Below are 22497 nucleotides of genomic sequence, written 5' to 3'. Positions count from 1 at the left end.
TTTTAATTATTCCTTCCACCATGCTCCATCATTTACATCATGTAATGTCCCTAATGTCTCAAGGGCTTCGTTTATTTGTTTTTAATGCACAGAAATAACTTGTCACTGTCTATGTCTCAAGGGCTTGATTTATTTGTTTTTAATGCACAGAAATAACTCTTGTCACCGTCTATGTCTTCCCGCCAGGTGTGCTGGTTGGTTTCTCTGGATCAGCCCCGGGGTCCTCTCTTTTCCTCCTGCTAACCTGCGCCTTCTGCCTCGCCCAGCCTGACATGCACAAGCTCCCCGGGGCATCATGGGCTATGGCGCAGGGACTGCATTACCATAATGACCAACATCTGGGCAGGCAGACAAATGTGCAGGCATAATGTGTGAAGGTCATATGAAGGATAATGGAGATCATTACTGCAAAGGGTTTCTTGGGGCTTCAAACATACCCAAAAATATAGCTTCTGATACTATAAGCATTTCAATCACCACACACACACACACACACACACACACACACACACACAAACACATTTTCAGGCATTGTGGGAGGAATGAAGGAATAAAAATAGGCAGTCTTTGACCCCAGGGCACCAGCAGCCTAAATCTACTGAAAGAGACTCAAGTCTCCAGGAGGTAGCCATGCAGGGCTCTGCCCATAGATATGGGGAAGCAGCAGGTCTGCTTTTAAGCAGGTGGACCTGAAAGGTTGTACCTTCCACTACTGGGACCACACTAACCCTGTTAGCTCGCTCTGAAAGGCTCACTTCCATTGTCTGTATCGACTAGGTGTCTCATTCACTTTCCCCGCCCCATCTGAGTCCACTGCCTCCTGGCCCTCCTGATGGGAGAGAACTCTCCCAACTCTTCAGCTCCCAGCACCTTCCTCCTGGCGGTCCTCGTGCAACCTGCCAGCGAGGGCAGCCACTGTTCATGCCTGTTCTCTCTCCTGCTAGGACCATAAGCTTTAAATGGCAGGTGACACCTCTGACAGTTCTCTCTGCTCCCCAGTGCCCGGCACAGTCCTGGACACACACAGAAGCTGCTCAATAAACATATGGGCTTGACTCAGCGGCATCTGCCTGGGTATATGTTGGGGTATATGTTACAGCCAGACAAAATGACATTCAACATTGCCCACTGGGGTTCAGACAGGACTGACTCAGGCGGCCTGAATGGGGTAAATACTCCGCAAGTATTGGCTCAGTGGGAAGGGTGTGTGGGCAGGGGTTCCCACCAGGAGGGAAAACAGGGGAACAGTATCCCTCCTGCTTACTCTGCAAGTGTGGCACCTTGTCAAAGATGCTTGCAGGTAACATGTGGGCATGCAAAGATGGTCAGACAAGGAGAAGCTTCCAGAAGATGGTCAAAAGTAACCTCCTTCCTATTTCTCCTTCCCCATATTTCTGGATCTCCCTTCCTTCTGAGACCACCGGGGAATCCCCCTGCTGACCCCGGGAGCCCTTCCTGGCTGGCACACCAGAGTGAACAGGGCAGGCCTGGGCCCATCATTCCTGCGGGCGAGATGCCACCTTGGGTTTTTCCACTCCCATGAATGAGAGGGAGAGGCAAAAGTAGGTTTACATCTGTGACTATGCCAAACACAGAGTTTATTCTTGTATTATTATTTATTCATTATTGTGTTATTTTCCATTCTAACACCTGTAAACCTACTTTTGCCCCACCCTATATCTGTCAAATCAGCTTTCATTAAAGATGATATCCAAACATATAGGCTTAAGACTTTCACCGTAAAGATTTTATGACCGCTGTAAGGTTCAATGTTTTACTGGATATGGCTTTTGCCAACCATATCTGTAAAGGATTTTCTCTTCGTTCAAAGTGGTAAATGCTTTGAAATTACATTGAATCTCAATTACCACTAGTTTACTGCTTAGATGTTATAAAACCCAGGTCCTGCTTTGCCTTTCACAGTTGTGTTTAACTATTCTTCATTGAACTCAGGAGGGCGGGCCAGGATGTGACACCCCGTCCCAGGTGGGCAGGAAACACGAGACCCCGCTGTGGGCAGAGCTGGATGCGAGCGCAGCTTGGCATGTTGACTCTGGGCCTCCGGGCACACACACCCACAGGGACTCCCAGCGTCCAAAGGAAAGAGCCTGGCAGTTAGTGTCTTCATGATCAGAAAGGCCGGGAGGAGGCAGAGAGGCTGGCGGTGGAGGTTCCTGGGCTCCAGCACTCGCTGGACCCCTTCGCAGGGCATTTGAGGAGAAACAGGCTGAGCCGAGAGCCACACATCAAATTAGGGAACTCACGCCACGAGAGGAACAGCAATCACTTCTGCTCACAGAGCTCTGTGATGGTCCCTATTTCAGTAGAAACAATCCAGACAGGCCTCAGCTGGGTGGATGGAGGAGAGGAGGTCCCTGGGTGCCCTGAGTGCCCTAGAGAAGTGCTGAGAGAGCACTGGGGGAGGCACCCTGAGGCCTTCACCTGGGTGGGCGGCACCGGGTTACTGTGAGGAGATGCTGCCGAAGGGGTCACTATCAGGAACTGTGCTGGGACCCTGGAGTTTGACGACCTGGATGAAATCACAACTTCTCTCCTTTTTTAGCTACACATCCATGAGCGAGCAGGTTCCCTGACCCTGGCCTCAGCTTCCTTACCTACGAAATGGGAACAGTGAGAGCAGACACTTGGCTGCGCTGCTGGGAGGGTCAGAAGAATTGATGCCCATCAAAAGCTGGGTGCTGGGCGTGCAGAAACGCCTGCCAAGCGCTGGATGCTCCGCTGTTAACCTCTAACATCAACCAAGACTTGTGTGTGAAATGTCTGCTTGTCAGAGAGAAACAATGTAAAGTGCATAAGACAACGGCGAAGTAAATTGACGAAAACAGTGACTTTAAAAGACAGATCCCAGTTCGATTTGCAGACCGTTCGGCCGGGTTTTGTGAAGCTGTTAGTTACTAAACATCTGCCTTTGAAGAAACAGGGACCAAGAGGTAACTGGCACCCTCCCGTCGGTGGCTCAGTTCTGTGACGTGGGGGAGCCACGGGGAGATGGAGGCCCGGCGCGACCTCGCCCGGCTGCGGAGGGCAGGCACGGAGCAGCCATGGTCTGGGAGGAACGGCCTGTGATGACGTTGGTGCAGAATGTTAGTACCGGTGAGCTGGCCTCTGCGTTCTTGTAAATGCAGGTCAGCCCTCCATTTTACTCAAAGAAACAGTGAGCATGCCTCCAGGAACCTGGGGCCCACCGCCCAGTTTGAGATGATTTGGCTCAATTACAGCCCCAGTAGTGAGATCATAGGATTTATTGATCCGTGGTTCAGTCCTCTACCCTGATGTATAATGCAGAAACCTCTGCCTTTTACATCTAAGGGAGGGGAAGCGATCTCATCCCGGTAGGAATTGCCAAAACGAACACTATGCGTTGATGGCTGTCTGCCCCGCTGTCCGCCACCCCTGTACATAGAGACGTAGAGACAGTTAATGTGCTGCTCATGGTCTGATAAGCCCGTACCGTCATTACACTCAAGTCAAGTTGCAGGATGGCACACTTTTCCCTTACGTTAGGGAGCTAAAGAGGCAATCGCTTTTTTCATACGTATGTTTTAAAAACCAGGAACCCTCAAAAGTAAATCAGTGGTCTCTGAGACTTCACTTATCCGATGAGGGTTGCAGCCTGGGACCTACATTCTTTCAAAATGTTACTTGATTAGAATTTCATAAATTACAAAGCTTCCAAAATTCCTTCTAAAAAAGATGGTTGTTAAGTCATTACTGATGAGGATGGAGGAAACCTGCGAGGAAGCCCAAGTCCAGCATGCTCCTTGCAAAGGAGAGGTGTGTCAGGACAGCAAGACCACCGACTCTTTGAGTCACTAAGTATCGTCGTCTATCTACCCATCTCTATCCATCTATCTCTTTAAAAATAGTTTGGCATTCACCTCGAACTTCCTAACGTTCATACAAATGGAAGTTGATTATGGTTTACAAGAAAGGTCACATCTAGATGTGACTTGAGAGAGAAAAATTCACATCTCCACTCCTCCACTATCAAGCCAGCAACAGTGGGGATTTCTTAGTTATAAAGCAGTGACTGGAGTCTTAAAAGGAGGAGCTCTGAAACAGAGTTCACATTAGTTGCTACTTTACCTGTTGTACTTTTCTTCCTCCTGGGCTGGTTAATTTGGGGGACCTTTCAGGGCCACAACTGACTTAAAATCTGACCTGCACTTAAAAATCCACCAGGACCTTGGACAAGTCCCTCTCCTCCCTGGGCCCCAGGCTCCTCTCCTCTGAGCTCAGGGGGCTGGACTAGACACTTTATAACTCTGCACAGAGGGGCAAGGTTCCCGACTCTTTTCCCGGGGAGATGTCAGGGTCTGCTCACTGGTGATGGGAAAGTGCCAACGGCACACAGCAACCTACCTCCCCTCCACCCCTTGGCTGGGTGGCTGCTCTGGGGGCCCTGCTGCTGGGTCTCCCAGTCTGGCTGTGAGTCCTGGTGGCTGGGCAGGGAACCGTGGCTCCCTGGCAATGCTCTCAAACTCATTTGGTCAAATTCAGTGCCCCTCCTCCCGACATTTTAACTTTTAATGAACTTTTAAGTTTGGGATAAGTTGAGGTTTGTAGAAAAGTTACAAAGATAACACAGACAATTCAATTTCCCCGATATTAACTTCTTGCATTCTCATGAGTAAATGTCAACCAAGAAACCACCGACAGATGGGTACGTTGCTAGTAACTACGTTCCAGACTTGATTGGGATTTTGCCAGTTTTCCACCAATTCCCCTTCTCTGTCTCAGGATCCAACAGCAGTTAGCTGCCATGCCTCCTTCATCTCTTCGGGCTGTGGCCGTTTCCCGTGGCCCTGACATCTTGGAGGGCCAGCCTGGCAGTCTGGAGGATGTCCCTGGATTTGGTTGGCCTGTTGTCTTTCTCAGGATGAGTATGGGGTTGTGCATTTGGGGAAGATCACAGGATGAGGTGCCCTTCCCTCCCCATCACCCCAGGGTCACGCTATCAGCAGGCCTCCTCACCGGCACTGCCACCGGGAGCACTGGCTTACAGAGAGATTACCAGGTTCTCCCATCTTAAACAGTTTTGATGAGTTCTGAGGGGATAAAGCTTTGACCGGCACCACCAGCGGTTGCAGGATAAACTGGAAGAAGAAGGAGTATGTACCTCTGGCGGACTTTGTCACTCCCCTGTTTGGGGGTGAGTAGGACATGGTGGGGCCATCCTTGACCTCCAGGTGCTGGGTTCGTAATTCTCTAACGCTGCTGTGAGTGCATGACTTGTTTGAGAGGGTTTCTCACTCAGCGGGCTGTGTTTATAATGCGCTCCTGGGTGATTCTGACCTGCGGCAGCTCTTGGAAACCACTGAGTTTACATAGAGCTCAGATTTTTCTTTCAACTGGGTTTCATTGCAGTACCTATATTTGCCAGCAGGTGGAACCAGAGGCCCAGGACGCTGAATCTGTGGGAGAAAATGAGGACAAATTCCAGCCAACAAAGCATTCCACCTCCCAAGCACAATTAGGGTTGTTTTGAAACAGATGGGCTCCACAGAAGCTGCCGCAGCCAATGTTACGGAGCTGTTTATTGTCTGGTGGTCTGAAACCTGGGCAGTATTTGCCAGCGTCTAGCAGCTCCTACGTCACACAGGATTTCTACCAGCACAGAGACGACCGGCAGGCAGTGGGAGAGGGAGACAGGCCGGGCATGGCTGTGGATGCAGATATTTTAACCAGTTCTAGGCCCAGGATTCACTCATGCGAAGGCGAACACGGCCCTGCCCAGTGGAGGATTCAGCTGGAATGACCTGTGTCGCTCTTACTCCACCTTAGAAGAGGCACACAGATACAATCTGTGGTAATAAGATGACAAACCCTGGATGCAGTAATGCTAAAACTGATTCCTTTTGAACCTAAGCAAAGTGGCTGTTTACCGGTTCACATTCTCACCCACTGCCTCCATTCTCTTCCCCTACTGCCCCTTCCTGAGCCAGCACAGCGGAAGGCAGGAGGAGGAAGTGAGGCAGAGAAGTGTTTGCAGGGATGTGCCTGGTGCCTAGGATCGCAACCCCCCTGCTCAGACAGGGATGTAGAGGAACACAGCTGATGACATTTATACCCTTTTTGTTTTTGTTTTCTCACTCCCTTCAATTGAGTTTCAAATCAGAGACAGCCCAACTTCCAGCTCTCTAAGCGAAGGCCCAAGATAATGTTTTCACTACTTTTGAAACCATGGGCCATTTGAAATTGGCCCATCTTTCTCTCAGGAATCTCAATCTTCTGAAAACACCCTTTAACAATTGGGCATGAAAAAAACAAAAGTAAACACCATCCCAAGAAATCAAGGAATAAGGAAAAAAAGACAGAGAGTCCATAGGAGACTTTGGGAAAAGGACAAAGAAAACTTAGGTAGGAAACGGCTGATGGAAGGGACCACTCAGGGGACAATTCCAGGTCCCACTGGATGCAGGTAACCGCACGTCAGGGGAATCGAAGGCCTTGGGGCAGGAAGGGACAGCTGACCCTTAGGCTTGGTGATGGAGTGACTAGCAGCAAATCCGGTGAGCCAGGTAACAGGTCCCACCCCTACCCAATGCGTCCATGTCTCAATCCTGCACAAACACAGCAAGCGAGGCTCTGAACACTCACACTGGTCCAGAGCAGCCAAGCCAGACTCTCAGGAGGGGATGGGGAGAGGCAGGTTCTAGGATCTAACGTGGGAGTGTCCAGATCAACATCTGGTGAAGCCCAGGAATTTGCCTTTTCTTTTCTTTTTCTTTTCTTTTTTAAAAGATTTTTATTGATTTCAAAGAGAAAGGGAGGGGAAGAGAGTTATAGAAACACTGATGATGAGAATCATTGATCAGCTGCCTCCTGCAAGCCCCTTTCTGGGGATCGAGCCCACCATCTGGGCCTGTGCCCTTAATTGGAATCAAACCCAGGACCCTTCAGTCCGCAGGCCGACTCTCTATCCACTGAGCCAAACTGGCTAGGGCAGGAACCTGCCTTTTCCACAGGTACCTCAATGAGTCTGGCACTACCGGCTCGCCTTAGGGGCAGTGGGACTGAGTGAATGCAGTCATGTGCTCTGGGGTTTTGTGCGGCTTTGACCATTATTGGCACCAGCCTGCCATCTGGTTCTGTCCGAGTCCCTGGTGGTTTCCCAGGCCTTGCCGGGATGTCCCACTGCAGACACCACGATTTTAAAGGTTAGATAGCAAAGCAGCCCCCTCTTCTGGAGAACAGAGTTACGGTGCCCTGGAGATGCTGGCCACAAAGCTAGAAGCGCTCGATCCTGGGAACCAAGAGATTCGTTTCTGAATCTGGTGCCAGGCACGTGGTGGACGCCTCATACATGTGTGATGGATAAACAAGGAACCGACTAACATGCATCAGGGCTGGGCAGAGGTTTCTGGCCATGGCCACTAACCAGTTACTATGTCCTGGGAAATAAATGCTGAGAGGAGGCTGCCTTGTCTGTTTTCTCTACGAAATGCAGGAAGTTTGCCTAGGCTCAGGGGTTCCAGGCACTTAAGAGAACTTCCAATCGCTAGAAACAGGTCAATTTATGAGATGTATTCTGTACCTCTAAGCTGAACGCTACCTTATCAACTTAAAAAAATTCAAATTAATTTTACTTTTCAAATGCACAAGCCTGATTAGTACAGAGCTACACAGCCAGGAATGCTGATATTGGCGTATAATTACCAAAACAACCCGATGACCCAGGAAACCGTCCCTGAGACTGTCAGTGTTTCAAAGCTCTTTCACAGGTGCTGAGAGCCGCTGGGCATCCTTCTCTGCAGGTGGAATGAAAGGAAGACAACTGTCCTGAGTGACACCTGCCGTGAGGGGGCATCTCGGCCAGTCTCAAAGGTGCCCAGACTGGTGGGAACAGGCTGGGGGCATCCCCCCCAACGCCACTCAAGAAAAGAGAGCCAATGGAGGCCTGCAGCCAGCTGTGCACGTGGGGCTAAACACAAAGGCGGGAGAGGAAGGGGGTGAAAATAAGTCAGGGAGAAGGACAGCCTTGTCAAAAGCACAGAGCAGTGTTCTCAGAATCGGGGTGGGCTCCTCCACCGCCTCGATAACTAGGAAGGTGAGGACAACCCGACCTTTTATCCTCCCTGAGGGGATAAGCTCTGCGAGATAAGTGGCAGTGAGAGGCCATTTGGGGAAAAACAAGCAAGCAAGACCTTGCTCTTTGCACCTAAGAACTGAGAGGTTCTGTATGTGGGTCAGTGTGAGCGTGGGGAGAATTCTGACATGTGAGACACCTCCTGAAGCCTGATGGTCAGTTTAAAAACATGCTGTTTCTAGCCGAAACCAATTTGGCTCAGTAGATAGAGCGTCGACCTGCAGACCGGGTTCGATTCCGGTCAAGGGCATGTACCTTGGTTGCAGGCACATTCCCAGTAGGGGGTGTGCAAGAGGCAGCTGATCGATGATTCTCTCTCATTGATGTTTCTACCTCTCTATCCCTCTCTCTTCCTCTCTATAAAAAATCAATAAAATATATTTTTAAAAAACCAAAAAAAAACAAAAACACACCATGCTGTTTCTGTAGTTCTTGGTGTTCAGCCCAACCCTGAGCCTAATTACCTCTCACTGCGTGTTCTTTCAGGTCTGATTAACTCACTCTCATCCATACCACTTCTGACCAAGTGCCCCATGAGGGGATGGGGGCATACTCTCCCAGCCTCAGGCACACCGGGGAGCCTGCTCCAGACTGTTCATCCCCTCCAGACAGCCTGCCTCGAACTGGCTCAAGCTGACCTAGAATTGCTCAGAAATGATTCTAAAATGGTCATATAGCTGTCCGTTTACTATGGATAGATATTCAAAACAACAGAACTGACTGACTCTTACACGTCTGTTAATCATTTCTAGTAAAATAAAACTTACTTTATGACCAGAAAGGGAGACCTCATAACTTACTATGGACTTTAAATTCCACATCAGGAATCTGGAATTCAGATAACCGAGGGTTTAGATCAGGGGGAGGTACAGGCTGCCTCTGAGCCTCTGGGAATATCTGACTGCGTGTGCGGCCATGAAAGCTGGCACTGAGGGCCCAGCTATAGTTTTAAGAAAGAAGCTTCAAAGATTCGATGAAGCCTGGAATGATTCTGTGTGAGGTGCATCGATCCATCATAAAAATCATGGATATTTCGAGCTCCGAAAGGGGCTCCCAGGATGGTGATATCCAATCCACATCAGAGACGGGGAAATGAACACCCAGGGGGAGAGGCTTTCCCGCTGTGCACAGCCCAGGGGGCAGGACCAGCCCCGAAGTCTCTCCATGGTCTGTTCCCATTGCCTGGCTTCCTGTTCTGTCAGCCACTGCATCCCACATCACCCAACCCTCCTGTGTCAGGTTTGGAGTGGGCAAGACTGCTTTATGAGCGTGCCCGTCTGCTCCCTGGCTCTGGCTCAGTGTGGATACCGGCTCTGCCCCTTTTTCTTGCCCTTGCACAGGTTGGCACTTGATTCACTGGCCCTCAATTTTCTTATCTGCGTGGTGCGGAAACCTACGTCATAGATGGGCTCTGAAATAAATGAATGAAAGGATGTCAGCACCTGGCTCACAGTGAAAAGCCATTAAGGGTCAGAAGTCTCTGTTATTCTAATAATCCCTCTCCAGGCTGTCCCTTCCTGCGGCCGTCCCCACCGTACATCCAGTTAGTCACCATGCCCAGACCCGAGACTCATCCTCACCTGCCTCTGTTCAACCCGATCACCAGCTCCTGCCTTTCTAACCTGAACACTCCCTAAACTCATCCATTCCTCTCCACCGCCTCCCTCCACTGCTCCTGTTCCTGCCTGGGGAGCCAGGACTGGTGGCAGAGCCCCCAAACGACCCCCCATTCTCGCTGGTCCTCCTACCAGCCCTTCTTCACACGGTAGTGACAGCTCTTCAAAGGCACACATCTCCTGATCAACTGGATCTTCTGCCCAAACCATCCAAGGTTTCCTTTCCTTTAAGAATAAAGACCAACATAAAAGTAAGCCTGTCCTCCCTCAACTCCAACTCCCCAGCTGTTCCTCCTCCTCTCCCCCCTCCTCCTGCAGGGCTCAGCTCAAACACTGAATCCTCAGGTGGGACTGTATCCCCCTTTGCCCTAAGCCCTCACAAGATTACATCCTACCAAAGCCCATGACACCGCAGATAGGGACGATGCATGACTCCAATTATCTCAGTAACGTACGGGGGCCGGAGCAGGGAGGGTCTGTGTTCACATTCTGTCCTCAGGGATAAATGAATGGGAGGGAGGGGAGGACGGAGGGAGGTGTGTCCTCATTTCACAGATGGCCAAACTGAGGCTCCGGGAAAGCATGCGATTTCCTGAGGTCTCCCAGCCAGCAAATCACATGCCTGGACGCCCAGGGGCTGGGTCAAAGCCCCGTGTTCTTCCTGCCACTCTGGAAGCCAGCACCCACAGCTATCCCCGGACCATCCAACCTTTCTTCGCTGTAACCAGACTCAGGAAAAAGAAAAAAAAGAAAAAAAGAAAAAAGAAAAAAAAAGTACTGTTTTTGCTTTGTTTTAAATGGAGGATAAGAGGTGATGGAAGGGGTTACCAGTATAACTGGTTCATAAAGCAAAATACATAAGTAAATAAATAAATGAAGACCCAAATTGATACAGTGGATATTTTGAGTTAAAAAACAAAAAGAGGACCATGAAAAAGCACAACATTTGTTGCTGTTTAGACGCAGTCTAACAGCATTTCCAGAAATGTTTCTATGGATCTGAAGATAGTAGATTAAGGGCGAACTGACTTGGCAAAAGGCCTAGACTATTTTCAGACAATTCTTTTAGGGCAGAAAAAAATAAGGGAAGCAAAAGCCCCAGCGAGGACACTCCCCGGACAGGACGGATCTAAATGGAACACATTTCTATGAGTCATTTGTTAGCTTGAAATACTATAGAAAAAAAAGAATTTATAAAACATGCCCAAACAGTCTCTCTTTGATGTGGAAAACTCTTTCAAACCACATTGTTCGAATTTAAGTTGAAACGCAAACCCTTCGTGTTTACAATGGTTCTCTCGGAGGAATGCAATATAAAAGTACAACTGTTACATTTCAAAGACAAGGCTTGTAACCTCAGAACAATAGGGCATTCCCAGTGCGAATTTATGAGCTGTTAAACCTCAAAAGGTTTCTTTAATTAGCAATGAAGCCTCTTGACGCACTCCAGCCTGAGGTAGGGGCTGCTCTGGTTGTAATTTGGGGTGCGCTGCTTTTACCGGAGCCTTTCCTTACTTTCACTGACCTCGGACGACGACTATTGTATCTCTCTCTGCACAGCGTTTGATCCCACTAATTAGGCCGAGGGGCCGCTGGCATTCCAGGGTCCCCCCCGCGCCCCCCCCCCCCTCACTCCTGGGGCGCGCTACAAATGACACATAATGCATCGCATTGTAATGGCTGCGCCGTGAACTTGGCTCTTCTTTCCAACAGAAAACACCGGCATCCAAGTCGTTTCATATTTTAAAAAAACAAAACAAAACAAAAAAAACCATAAGGGATCCTTTTGGATTATAAACATCTGAAGACATAACATTCTCATGAATTCCAGCTGGCTATTTTGGACACACGGCGGGGGAAGGCAAGGCTGAGGAGCAGAGCAAATATATTTCATGTTAATGTTTGCAGAGGAAAAGGGGAGGGAGGCAGTCGTGAAGGCAAGACCACGCTGAAGGCACCCCCAGACGCAGTGGGGCCGGCGGGAGTGCAGACAGAGGTCCAGACTGCGGCCCTCGGAGCAGAGGCCCCTGTCCTCGCTGGGCCCCAGGCTCCTCGTTTATTAGACAAAGCGCATGTGGACCATGCAGGCCCCCTCCCATGCAGGCGGGAGCCACGGAAGGGCAGTGGCTGGTTTTCCACCGGATCAGCCCAGCTGTTTGTCACAGGGTTAGTAACCTGTGTCTTGTACCAAACAGGAGGCTGCTCCCCTCGCCCTGCTGGTTTGAAGCCTCTTAGAAAAAGATGACGCTGCTTTAAGGACAGGGGCGGGATGAATCGAGCCCACGTTTCACAGAAGCAGCCCCTCCACGTGCGTGGAAAACACGTCACGGGAAAGTAGTGTCAAGGTGGCTGACCGGCACAGTCCTCTGCACCTGCAGGGGTTAGGAGGGGCACCCTGCCTGTAGCGTGTGGACCGGGGGTTAGAGCGGGGCCTGTGCACCAAAGGGTGACGGGTTCTATCCCTGATCAAGAGCACATGTCTGGGTTGAAGATTTGCCCCTAACCCTGGTCGGGGAGCATGTGGAAGGCAACCAGTCAATGTGCCTCTCTCACATCTCACATGGATGTTTCTCTCTCCCTTTCACTCTCTAAAAATCAATGGGGAGGGAGGGGGGAGATATCCTTGGGTGAGGATTAACCAAAAAAATAATAAAAGATAGAAGTAGTGTCCTTCTCCCCTATCCTCATGACACAGAACCTGATAGATGAGTTCACACTGGGCTCTTTCCACTGCCTCTCAGGGAAACGAATGTTCTAGAGGAGCTAAGGATGGGAGCAGCACCGAGCCTAAAGGGAGGAGGGGCCTGGGGGCTGCGAGAAGAGGTGAAGGCATTGAGAAGCACAGATTGGTAGTTACACAACAGTCACGGGGATGTGAATTACACCAGAGGGAATATAGTCAATAATACTGCAGTATGTCCTAGCCGGTTTGGTTCAGTGGATAGAGCATCGGCCTGTGGACTGAAAGGTCCTGGGTTCAATTCCGGTCAAGGGCACATGCCCGTATTTCAGGCTCGATCCCCAGTGCAGGAGGCAGCCAATCAATGATACTCTCTCATCATTGGTGTTTCTATCTTTCCCTCCCCCTCCTTACCTCTCTGAAATCAATAAAAATATATTAAAAATAAAACTACAATAACTATGTATGGTGCCAGGCGGGTACTTGAATTATGGGGGAATCACTTTGTAACATGTATGGTTGCTGTACACCTGAAACCAATACAAAATAGCATTGAAAGTAGGCTGTGATGGGGGCGGGGGGAGGAAGAGGCAGAAGGAGAAGGGAAGGCCGAGGCTGGGTGTGGTGTGGGTGGGTAAGGCTCACACGTCTTGTAATTTACAACAGATCCTTGCTGTCCTGACACTGCTCCCTGGATGCTGCTACGTGTCAACTTGGCTGAAGCGAAAGTCGTGCTTTGGACTTGGGAAGCCACTGACCAGGCCTCCTCCCTCTGGCTCTGTCTTCTGGTGGTTCAGGTTGTGGGCGGGGGTGGGGCATGATATCTCCAAGATCCAGGAGGAGCAGATGGTGCAGACTGAGGACCAGGTTAGGAGGCACAGGAGGCCTGAACTGCCCCTTCCTGCCCCTCCAAACTCCCACGGCCTCCGGGCCCTGCCTGGAAGCGCTGTGTGGGCTCCTCCCGAGGAAAGAGCAGCCTGTGCTGTCACACCTTCTTGCCTTCACAGCATCCCAGGGGCCCCAGACATGGGGCTGCATGCCTGCTCCAATCCACACTGCACCGAGTCTCCAAACAACAACACAGGGACTGTGACCAGACAGGTACTGCCATGCCAGTGGGAACAGGAGTACAGACTATTTTAAACTGGGACACCTGGCATTTTCTCTGTGGCTCAGACTAGATTCATAATACAAGACCCAGGCAGTTTCAACAAGCATCACCGTAACTGCCTGTGCAGTTCACCGGGCAGTGCTGAGGGAGGGGCGGGATGAGTGTGGACATGCTCAGCTAATGGCTTCTCCAGGTTTCTTCTTTGCGTAGCAGTGGCTGCATTCCATGCCCTCTGCCCAAGAGTGACAAGGTCTCTGTCCCAAGCAGTCCTCCCTGCTCCACACCAGACCGCCCTCTCGTTAGGGGGCTGCACTGTGGTTTCTGAGATGTAGGTAGAACAGCCTGACTTCCAGCAGCCGAGGGGGAGTGAGAAGAAGGGTCAGGAGCACCGGGAAGTGGCCTCACCGCCCTGGGAGGCCAGCAAGGTGTTCTGGAGCGAGGGCCTCACAGAGGCGGCTCCAGGGGCTGCACCATGGTCCTGCAAGAAGGGCTTCTCTTTCTTCTCTGTGCTCATCCTGGCACCACACTCACCTTTGGGAGACGCCATAGAAGTTCAGATCTGAACATTATATGTTAGAAACGGAGCTGCTGACTAGCTCATGGCCACCACCAAGAGATCCGATCCTCCCAGGCCCTCAGCGTGGTCCCTGCGTGAGTCAGAGCAGCTGGTGCCCATGTGGCCCTCTGAGCAGAGTCTGGGCCTCCCCAGCGCCACAGAGCACAGCCTGGAAGAGACGCCGGCCTGTGAACAGGGCGGCAGCAGCAGGACACCCAGGATGGGCCGGGCACCTTACAGGCGAGACCTCCAGTTCTCCCATCAGGCCCTCAGCTCCAGATGGGTCATCACCTCTCGGCTGCAGGCGGGCCTCCACCCGCCCCCAGGATGGGCACCAGACACCGGGGAGTATCCTGGTGCCTGAAGAGCATTCGGCAAATCACCGCCAGGTGAAAACTCCCGCCTGTCTTTCAGCCAACCGGAAAAAGAGAATAGCCTTCTTTTGTGCATCTTCGTTTAATGAACAAGAGACCCAACAGAAGTCCCCACCTGGACACTCAGGACTCAGGAAAGCAACGCACACACCGCTGTGGGGCCAAGCCCCCGCTCTGTGCCACAGCCCTGTGCCGAGCACGGTGCCCCCAGGGCAGGGTGCCCCAGGCCAAGGTGAGGTCCAGGAAAATTCAGTGGAGTGTCCGTATGTTCTCAAACTTTAGTGACGATGCGGCGAGTCTGACAGTCTGTGGTTAACTGGGAGACTCATCTTCTCCGTCCTGCTAATGACAGCTGGCATCTCGGTGCGTGCTTCCTGCGTGCCGGGTGCGAGGTCAGGCGCTCGCTGGGCGCTGTTTGACGCACTTCCCGAGCAATCAGGGACCGGGGCCAGTCCGCCTTACCAGGAACAGCCCCAGGGAGAGCACGGCTCATGTTCCCGCTGTCATCTCTCCAGCCTCTTCTTTGTGTTGGTTTACAACTTGTAATTCCTCATTCCGCTGAGTTTTCTGAGGCTGTTTTTAATTTTTAGCAACTTGCCACCTCTCCCCTCTTTCCTTAATTAAACAACCAGTATTAATTGAAAACATTTATTGTGTGTCAGGCCAGATGGAGGGGATATAAGGACGGGGAAGGCACAGTTTCTCCTTTTGAAAAGCTTACCGAAGCCTAAGATGAATATAAATCTATGGTTTAAGTGAGTGCATATATTCACACCCACGAGACTGGGGCAATGAGACTAGTAGTAAGTGTCTGCAGGATTTCTAAAGTGAGCTAGGCCTTGGAGGTGATAGATAGCCCTTGTCTTTCAGAGGCTGAGACAGATTCAGGAAAGTTAAGGAATTTACCCGGTCCCTCGGCAGCTGTGTTCACTTTGGAAGTGGATTCTCTCTCTCACCCCCTGACCATGGTGACGAGCCTGAGATTTGAAACGTGGGACAAGGTCTCAAGCAAAAGGGGTCCCTGCCATGGCCCAGCGGCCTCAGGCATCGTCAGCCTGGCGTGCAGGTACCCGTGAGGACCGTGGCTCTACTCTGAAGCCAGGACACACTCACTCAAATGTGCACCGGTGCTCCCGATGGACAGACACGCATCAACCAGGAGGCCTCATGTACAGAGAAAACGTGGTCCATATCATGATATTCCAGAGAGGCAGAAGTTTAAAATAAAAGCTATTTTAGAAAAAATAAAACCATTTTTCAATTAGCATCAGTCCTGAGCAGATAACATCTATTTGCCCTAATTATGAGAAGCTGTAGACTGCTCCTAAATTAAATTTTTTAAATATATTTTTTTGATTTTTTTTTTTACAGAGAAGAAGAGAGAGGGGTAGAGAGTTAGAAATATCGATGAGAGAGAATCATCGATCAACTGCCTCTTGAATACCCCCTCCTGGGGATATGCCCACTACCAATATACATGCCCTTGACCGGAATCGAACCTGGGACCTTTCACTCTGCAGGCTGACGCTCTATCCACTGAGCCAAACTGGTTTTGGCCCTAAATTAAATTTTACTTCTCTCTTTTGTGGGCATTTTACGAAACACCTTAATTCTCCCAGCAGGCAATGCTCATAGGTAATAGGGAAAACTGAACTTAGTTTGAAAGAGGGGATCACGTGGCATCGCACAGAATTATGTCCTAGGAGGCGATTTGGTCCTACTTTTCTCCTTTATCTCTTTTCTCTATTCCTCTTCACAGGCACCCTCTTGGGCTCAGGATGCAGCATGAAAAGTGGAAGAGGGACAAAGTATAAACTCCTGCAAATAGAAACTGGCTGCTTCAAAAGGGTTAGACCACCCCCTCCTTCTGGCTTCAAGATTTCCTTCATGTCTCACCGCAGGGTGTATGCTAAGATGATATACAGGGTGTCTAAGTAAAACAAGACAACACACCAGGAATAACTGGGCAGTGTGAAGAACGAAAGTCTCCTAAAATACTTCCCCGTGACTTCAAAATGCAGTCACATTTACAGAACAACGGTCTAGTGACTTGGGCATAACTGACTCGGGAACATACGGATTAAATTTCCTTCAAAAGGCACGTGGCTTTAGAGCAGAGGCAACACTTGCTTGGCAACATGAGCTTGGTTAGCAGAGCTCAGCTCAAAAACGGAAAAAGAAAAGAAGTTTGTCAACTGCACTGAGGCAGGCATCCCTTTTCTGGCGCCTCCTTCGGTGACCGAGTCAACCGGCCACAGTGGCCCTTATCTAAGAAACTCGGGACAGTTTTCTTGGAAATGGCTTAACTCTCCTTTCCTATTTAGGCAACGTATTCAATCAGCATCTGATAAATGACTCTTCCCTCACCCCCAGCACCCCGAGCGTCAAACACAGAAGACTGCTTCTGTAAGAATCGTGGAGCGCCGAGGCCCTTGGCCTCCGCACTCTGTGACAGCTGAGGACAGCTGCACGTGCAGGGACGTTTTCATTTCCTTTTCATCCATTTGGAACTGACTTTACAAGAATACTACCATTTTTCCCAATCAAAGATGCAAATGTTGGACAAAGCCCACAACCATCAGACTGTTTTACACACCCGGCCTTCCTTGTGTGTGTGTGTTTTGTTTTTTTTTCATCACACAAAATGCACCCACAGACACCACCACCACCAACTGCCATTGCTATAAAACACCTGAGCATTTATCGTGTTTACTGCTTCCCAGATGCACCCTCAAACAGCAACTCATTTCATGAGTCTGGGTTTCCACAGGCCCTGCAGGTGATCCCGTGCACACGGAGGAGAATGTTTCCGTGCGTTGAGAACGGGGCCCGACCCCAGAGTTCCTGATTTAGTGAGTCTGTGATGGGGTCTGAGACTCTGCTTTTCTAACAAGTTCCCAGATGATGCTCTGAGGCTGGTCTGGAATCACTTTGAGAATCTGATGTAGAAGGTGGACCACCTTTTTGCGAGGTGCCTCCAAATCCCTGACAGTGAGTTCCATGAAAGAAATTATTGTAAGTACTTTCTAAGGATATCCCAAAGGGACCCCAAGCACACAAAAACCTGTCTAGCTGTTCTCTCATGATCCGGTAGCAAAAAGCGCCTGGATCATAGAAGGGCTCCTCAAGGGTTTGTTGAATAAATAAAATTTCTATCCATTAGCCCTGATAAAATATCCAAAGTTAAAAACTCTTATCCCACCTCCAACTTTCTGCTGCTGATGGCTTCTTGGCTTTCAAGATAACCTATTAGATTTCCATTTTCCTGACCCATAATTCTGTAACTTGTTTTAGGAGAAGTCATTAATGAAATAAATTTTTAGTTTGTGTCTTGATAATTTTTAATTCTTGATCAGAGATGGGTACAGCAGGCCTCCCAGGGGGCACTGGGAAATATCTACAGGAGAGCTTTAGGATGTCACAATGACAGGTGCCCTACGTGTTCCAGCTCTCGCACCTCTCCATCGTCATCGCCTGCACCCAGTCATGGATGGCCGTGATTCAGATTACTGGGCATGGAGAGAAGTGGAAGGGTTCGAGACATTTTTTTTGAGTTAGCATCCAGAGGACCTGGTGATTGACAACATCCAGGAGGTAACACTTGCTGAGGAACAAGTTGGGGGTGGGGTGGAAAGGTATTACAAATTCAATTTTGTGTACGCTGCATTGAGATGCCTTTGAGTAAGTTTAAGTATAATTTCAGAAGCTCAAAAAGAGATCTGGGATGAGGAGATAAATTTGGAAGGTGCTGGGATATAAATAGTAACTAAAGCCTCGGGTGAAGAAGAAAGGACCTAGAGTGAAGTCATCAGGAAAGTGGAGGACAGGTGAGGCGTTGATGTGCATTTAAAACGGCCTCAGTCTGTTCTGCTGGCCCAGGTTCTCTAATCAAGGTCGGCTATCAGATGCAGGATCTGAGAATCCTGGTGGCTGGGTTCACCCCAATCAGGTTTCTCCAGGTGGGTGGAAGGGCTGGGCAGCAAGGACGTGGGAAGTATTTGTAAGACAGTGACTGAAGTAGAAGACAAGAGCTCTAAGCAGGGTAGGGAGGAAAGACAAGAAGGGAAGGAATTAATTAACTCAAAAAAAGGGGCAAAGAATATCTGCAGCTGAATACTCAAAGCTTAAAGGTCACTTAAAAGTGGTCAAAACCTTAAATATTAAATCCATAAATGCAAGAGCCCATGCATCTAACATGAGAAGCAAAGGGGTTTCAGATACAGCTACTCTCCAGTTAATTAATTCCTTCCCTCTACTCTACTTTTCATCAACAAGGACCCGTGGGGCACTGAAAGGGCAGAGGGAGGTATAGGCATACCTTGCTTTACTGTGCTTCACTTTATTGTGCCTCAGAGTTTACAAAATGCAGGTGAGACCCACCAAGCAAAAGGATCAGAACTTGCTTTACTGCAATAGTCTGGAACGAAACCTGCAATATCTCCAAGGTCTGCCTGTACTGTGATTCAAGAAATATCATTACAAATCTGGATTTTATACCGCTAAATTACTTCCTACTGATGTGCTTTATTGATTTGGCTACAGCTGAATTAATGTAAGTGTCTATATATGTTTTACCTGATTCTTTTCTTATCTAAAGTTACTCTCTAGCGTAGTGGTTCTCAACCAGGGGTGGTTTTGTCCTTCAGGAGATGACTGGCAATGTCTGGAGATATCTGGCTGTCACTCCTCAGGGAAGGGTACTAGTGGCTAGTGGGTGGAGGCCAGATGCTACTCAACACCCAACAATGCACAGCGCAGCCCCACCCACCTCACCAAGGCATTACCCAGCACAACATGTCAATAATGCTAAGATTGAAAGACTCGGCTACAGAACCAAGGCCCCTGAAAAAGTGGGCTATTTATATCAGAGAGAAGAGGGTCAAATTGGGATTAAAGTAACAAACAAGCTTCACATTTTCTTCCCTCCCTCCCTCCCTCCCTCCCTCAGCTGAGGATATTTTTCATTGTTTTTTAGGGAGAGTGGCAGAGAGAGGGAAAGACAGAGAGAAACATTGATGTGAGAGAAACACATCGACTGGTTGCCTCCTGCACGAGCCCCGACCAGGACCGGGGCCGGGGAGGAGCCTCAAACAATGTACATGCTCTTGACCAGAATATTATAGAACTTGGAATCCTTTAGTCCGCAGGCTGACACTCGATCCACTGAGCCAAACTGGCGAGGGCCAAGCTTCACATTTTCTATGCCATGCACAGACCAATAGCCTAAATGAAACTACCTTAGCTTTCAAAAAGGGGTAAAAAATAAATGCACAAAAAGGTATCAGGTTTAGATATGTAAGAAAGCATATGGACTCCCCCTCCCTCCCCCTCCTTCCTCCCCTGGCTTTCTCGTTCTTTTATTTCTCTCCAGAAAGCTGTTTGTTCTTCACCAGTTCCTGCACTCTGGAAAATTAAGTTCCAATGAGAAATTAATTTTGACAAAGTTGCCTTACCAGCAGTAAATGTGAAGGCCTGAAGAATTCAGGAAGATGGCCTTTTGCTCACATACAGACAAGATGAAAGACTAGATTGCGATTAACTTCTAAGCAGAGTAACATAATTAGCGGATTTATGAATGGGTCTCCCTTCCACAGTTCCACTGTCAGGATTAATTACTTCTATTAATTAGAACTGTCAACACATGAATATGCTTGTTGAAGCTGCTTTCTAACGGTAAAACATGAGACTTGTAAATAGCAAGATGCTTGAAAAGAGGCAAAGACTTCCATTTGTTGGAACTTTGAGTGATGGAGAAGCACTGGCTGCACAGTGAGCCTCGGGCTGACTGTGAATAGATTCCTGGTTAATGAATCTGCTATCTGTTCTTCCTTGCTTAGGCATTCGTCTTGGGTTAGCCTTGGGAAGAAATACCCAGGACATCAGTACTTCGGAAGGACTGGAGAAAGGATAAGAAAAAAATCTGGCAAGTTACTGGAAAACTGGAAAGAGTAGGCAGATGGTTGGGGTGAGCAGGAACGAGTTTCTGTCTCTCTTTTGGTTATGCTGAGCTCTACCACAAAGTAAGTTTTAAGAACAGCTTAAGTGACGGGGGAAAGACTGCTGGGGGATTAAGAAGCAGAGTGGGAATGTCAGTTTTAACTCCGTGTGACCCTGGGTAAGTGCACAAGTCCTTCAGCCAGTCTGTGCCTGGTTTGCACATCTGAAAAAGGGATACCAAAAATGGGATAGCAATAGAATTTGTAAAGGGTGTGGTGAGCCTTAAATACAAGTACTTATGAGAACCTAATGAAAAAAAAAATGCATGCAATGTACTTGCCATGCCTGGTACATAAAAAGGGATTGCTAAATGTTGGTGATTAAGTATTTATTTATACTATTATTCTTTTTTTTTTTGAGAAATCTCTGAAATTGATTAAAATGGATGTAAAAAGGAAAATTTTAATCAGTGACCTAGGTATGTGGAGATAGAAAACATGGGAGAGAAAGGGGAAATGAAGAGGCGAGAAGAGGAACTGATTCTCGTGCCTTCTCTGTGCCAGGTGTCTTTCGGCTCCTGCCTCAGGTGGCCATCACTGCAGCCACAAAGTCCCCACCACCCCTAGTTGCCTTGTCCTCTGGTGAAGGAGACCCAGCATGGACACCAACTGGGCTCTGCCGTGGTGAGGTGTGAAAGCAAGGCTACGAAGTCTTCATCCACACTGACGGCACAGGGTCTAAGCCCTTCTACCTGATTTCCCACCCCTGTTTACACATATTTAAAAACACAGTAACCAAACTCTTGCTAGGCAGCCGCTGTTCTGGCTGGCTAGCTCAACTTCTTCTGATAACTACCATACAATGACTACCATAAAACAATTTTTAAATCAAGGTCATTTAATCAAGCCATTTCAATCTTAATCCCCTGAAGTATGAACTTGGCAACAGTCCACAGAAGACAGAATTACTCTCGTTCTATGTTTCAGTTGACAAGGTCCTTCCGGACTCATATTTCTGAAGCGTGGAGATGGCCCGTCTCTGCAGGGAACAGAGGCCAGGAGCGAAGAGCATCTGCTAAGGTCCCTCCCAATGTGAAGACCGTACATTCCTGAACACAGCAAGAGATCAATAGCAGAACTGATTTCAACTGAAAATCCATTTCTGCATTAAATTATAAAACTGAATAAAATAATAAAATAAATATGAGAAGTCGATGACCTCAATTTTGTCTTGGAAATCAAGCAACACTTACAGATTCATCTGGTCAAAATTCCTTACAAATGCATCTGGTCAAAAGTTTACACCATCAAAACAATCAATCCATAAAAAAGAAAATCTAGCTGGAGGATGTTCTGGATCCTTTCCCAAGCAAGCTCAGTTAAAAATACAAGGTCACACAAAATCTACTGGAGTTCATAAAGACACACTAGAAAGAAAGCCAGCTCAAGTTGATCGCTGGAACCCATGAAAATCTGTTAACATGTATCTTCTCGACTCGACTCTAGTTGCCACCGCATACAGCCATATCTAGTTTTATTGCACTTTGCTTTGTTGAGCTCACAGGTGTTCTGCTTTTTACAAAGGGCAGGGAAGGCCCTTGCCAGCTAAAAGTTACCACTAGCTTTGTTGCGATACTTCTCTGATGTATGCCTGTAGTTCTCAAAGCGAAAGTAGGTACTAAAGGATCCTGTTGACCACTCTCTAAGGTAGTGTGGAATCTTCAGCAGTAGTCAATATAGGCATTATCTCTCTTTGAAAAACTGAGTGGGGTGTTTTTTTTTTGATTGCGTATTTTGCATGAAGATGAATTGGGGTGATATGGTAGAAGTAGCTCTAAATGGGAGTGTAATGATGCAGATTCTAGGACAAGCTCAGGGATGAGATTTCACACTCCCTGTACCTACTCAGGGCCTTGGAAACTCTCCATTATTAAGTCTGCAGGAGAAATTCCCACAGGAAGCGTAAAGGTGACCGGAAAGACATCAATAACCTCTATTTAAATAACTCAACTTTAAATTTCTTTATGACTATCTTACAGAAAGCTAATTCACAAAAATTTCTAATTTCATTTTAATAGGCATGACTATGAATGTAAAAAAGTTTACTGTAAGTA

General features: G+C 48.5%; 1 protein-coding gene across 2 annotated transcripts in view; it reads right to left on the bottom strand.

The window, feature by feature from the left end:
* Window positions 1-22497, bottom strand: part of RHBDD1 (rhomboid domain containing 1) — a 95058-nt gene that overhangs the window by 1417 nt on the left and 71144 nt on the right. The window lies entirely within an intron of this gene.

Source organism: Pipistrellus kuhlii, unplaced genomic scaffold (assembly GCF_014108245.1).
Source record: "Pipistrellus kuhlii isolate mPipKuh1 unplaced genomic scaffold, mPipKuh1.p scaffold_m20_p_7, whole genome shotgun sequence".
Lineage (NCBI taxonomy): Eukaryota > Metazoa > Chordata > Mammalia > Chiroptera > Vespertilionidae > Pipistrellus > Pipistrellus kuhlii.
Note: the sequence above shows the minus strand (reverse complement) of the source record. Positions and strands in the feature narration are given on the sequence as shown.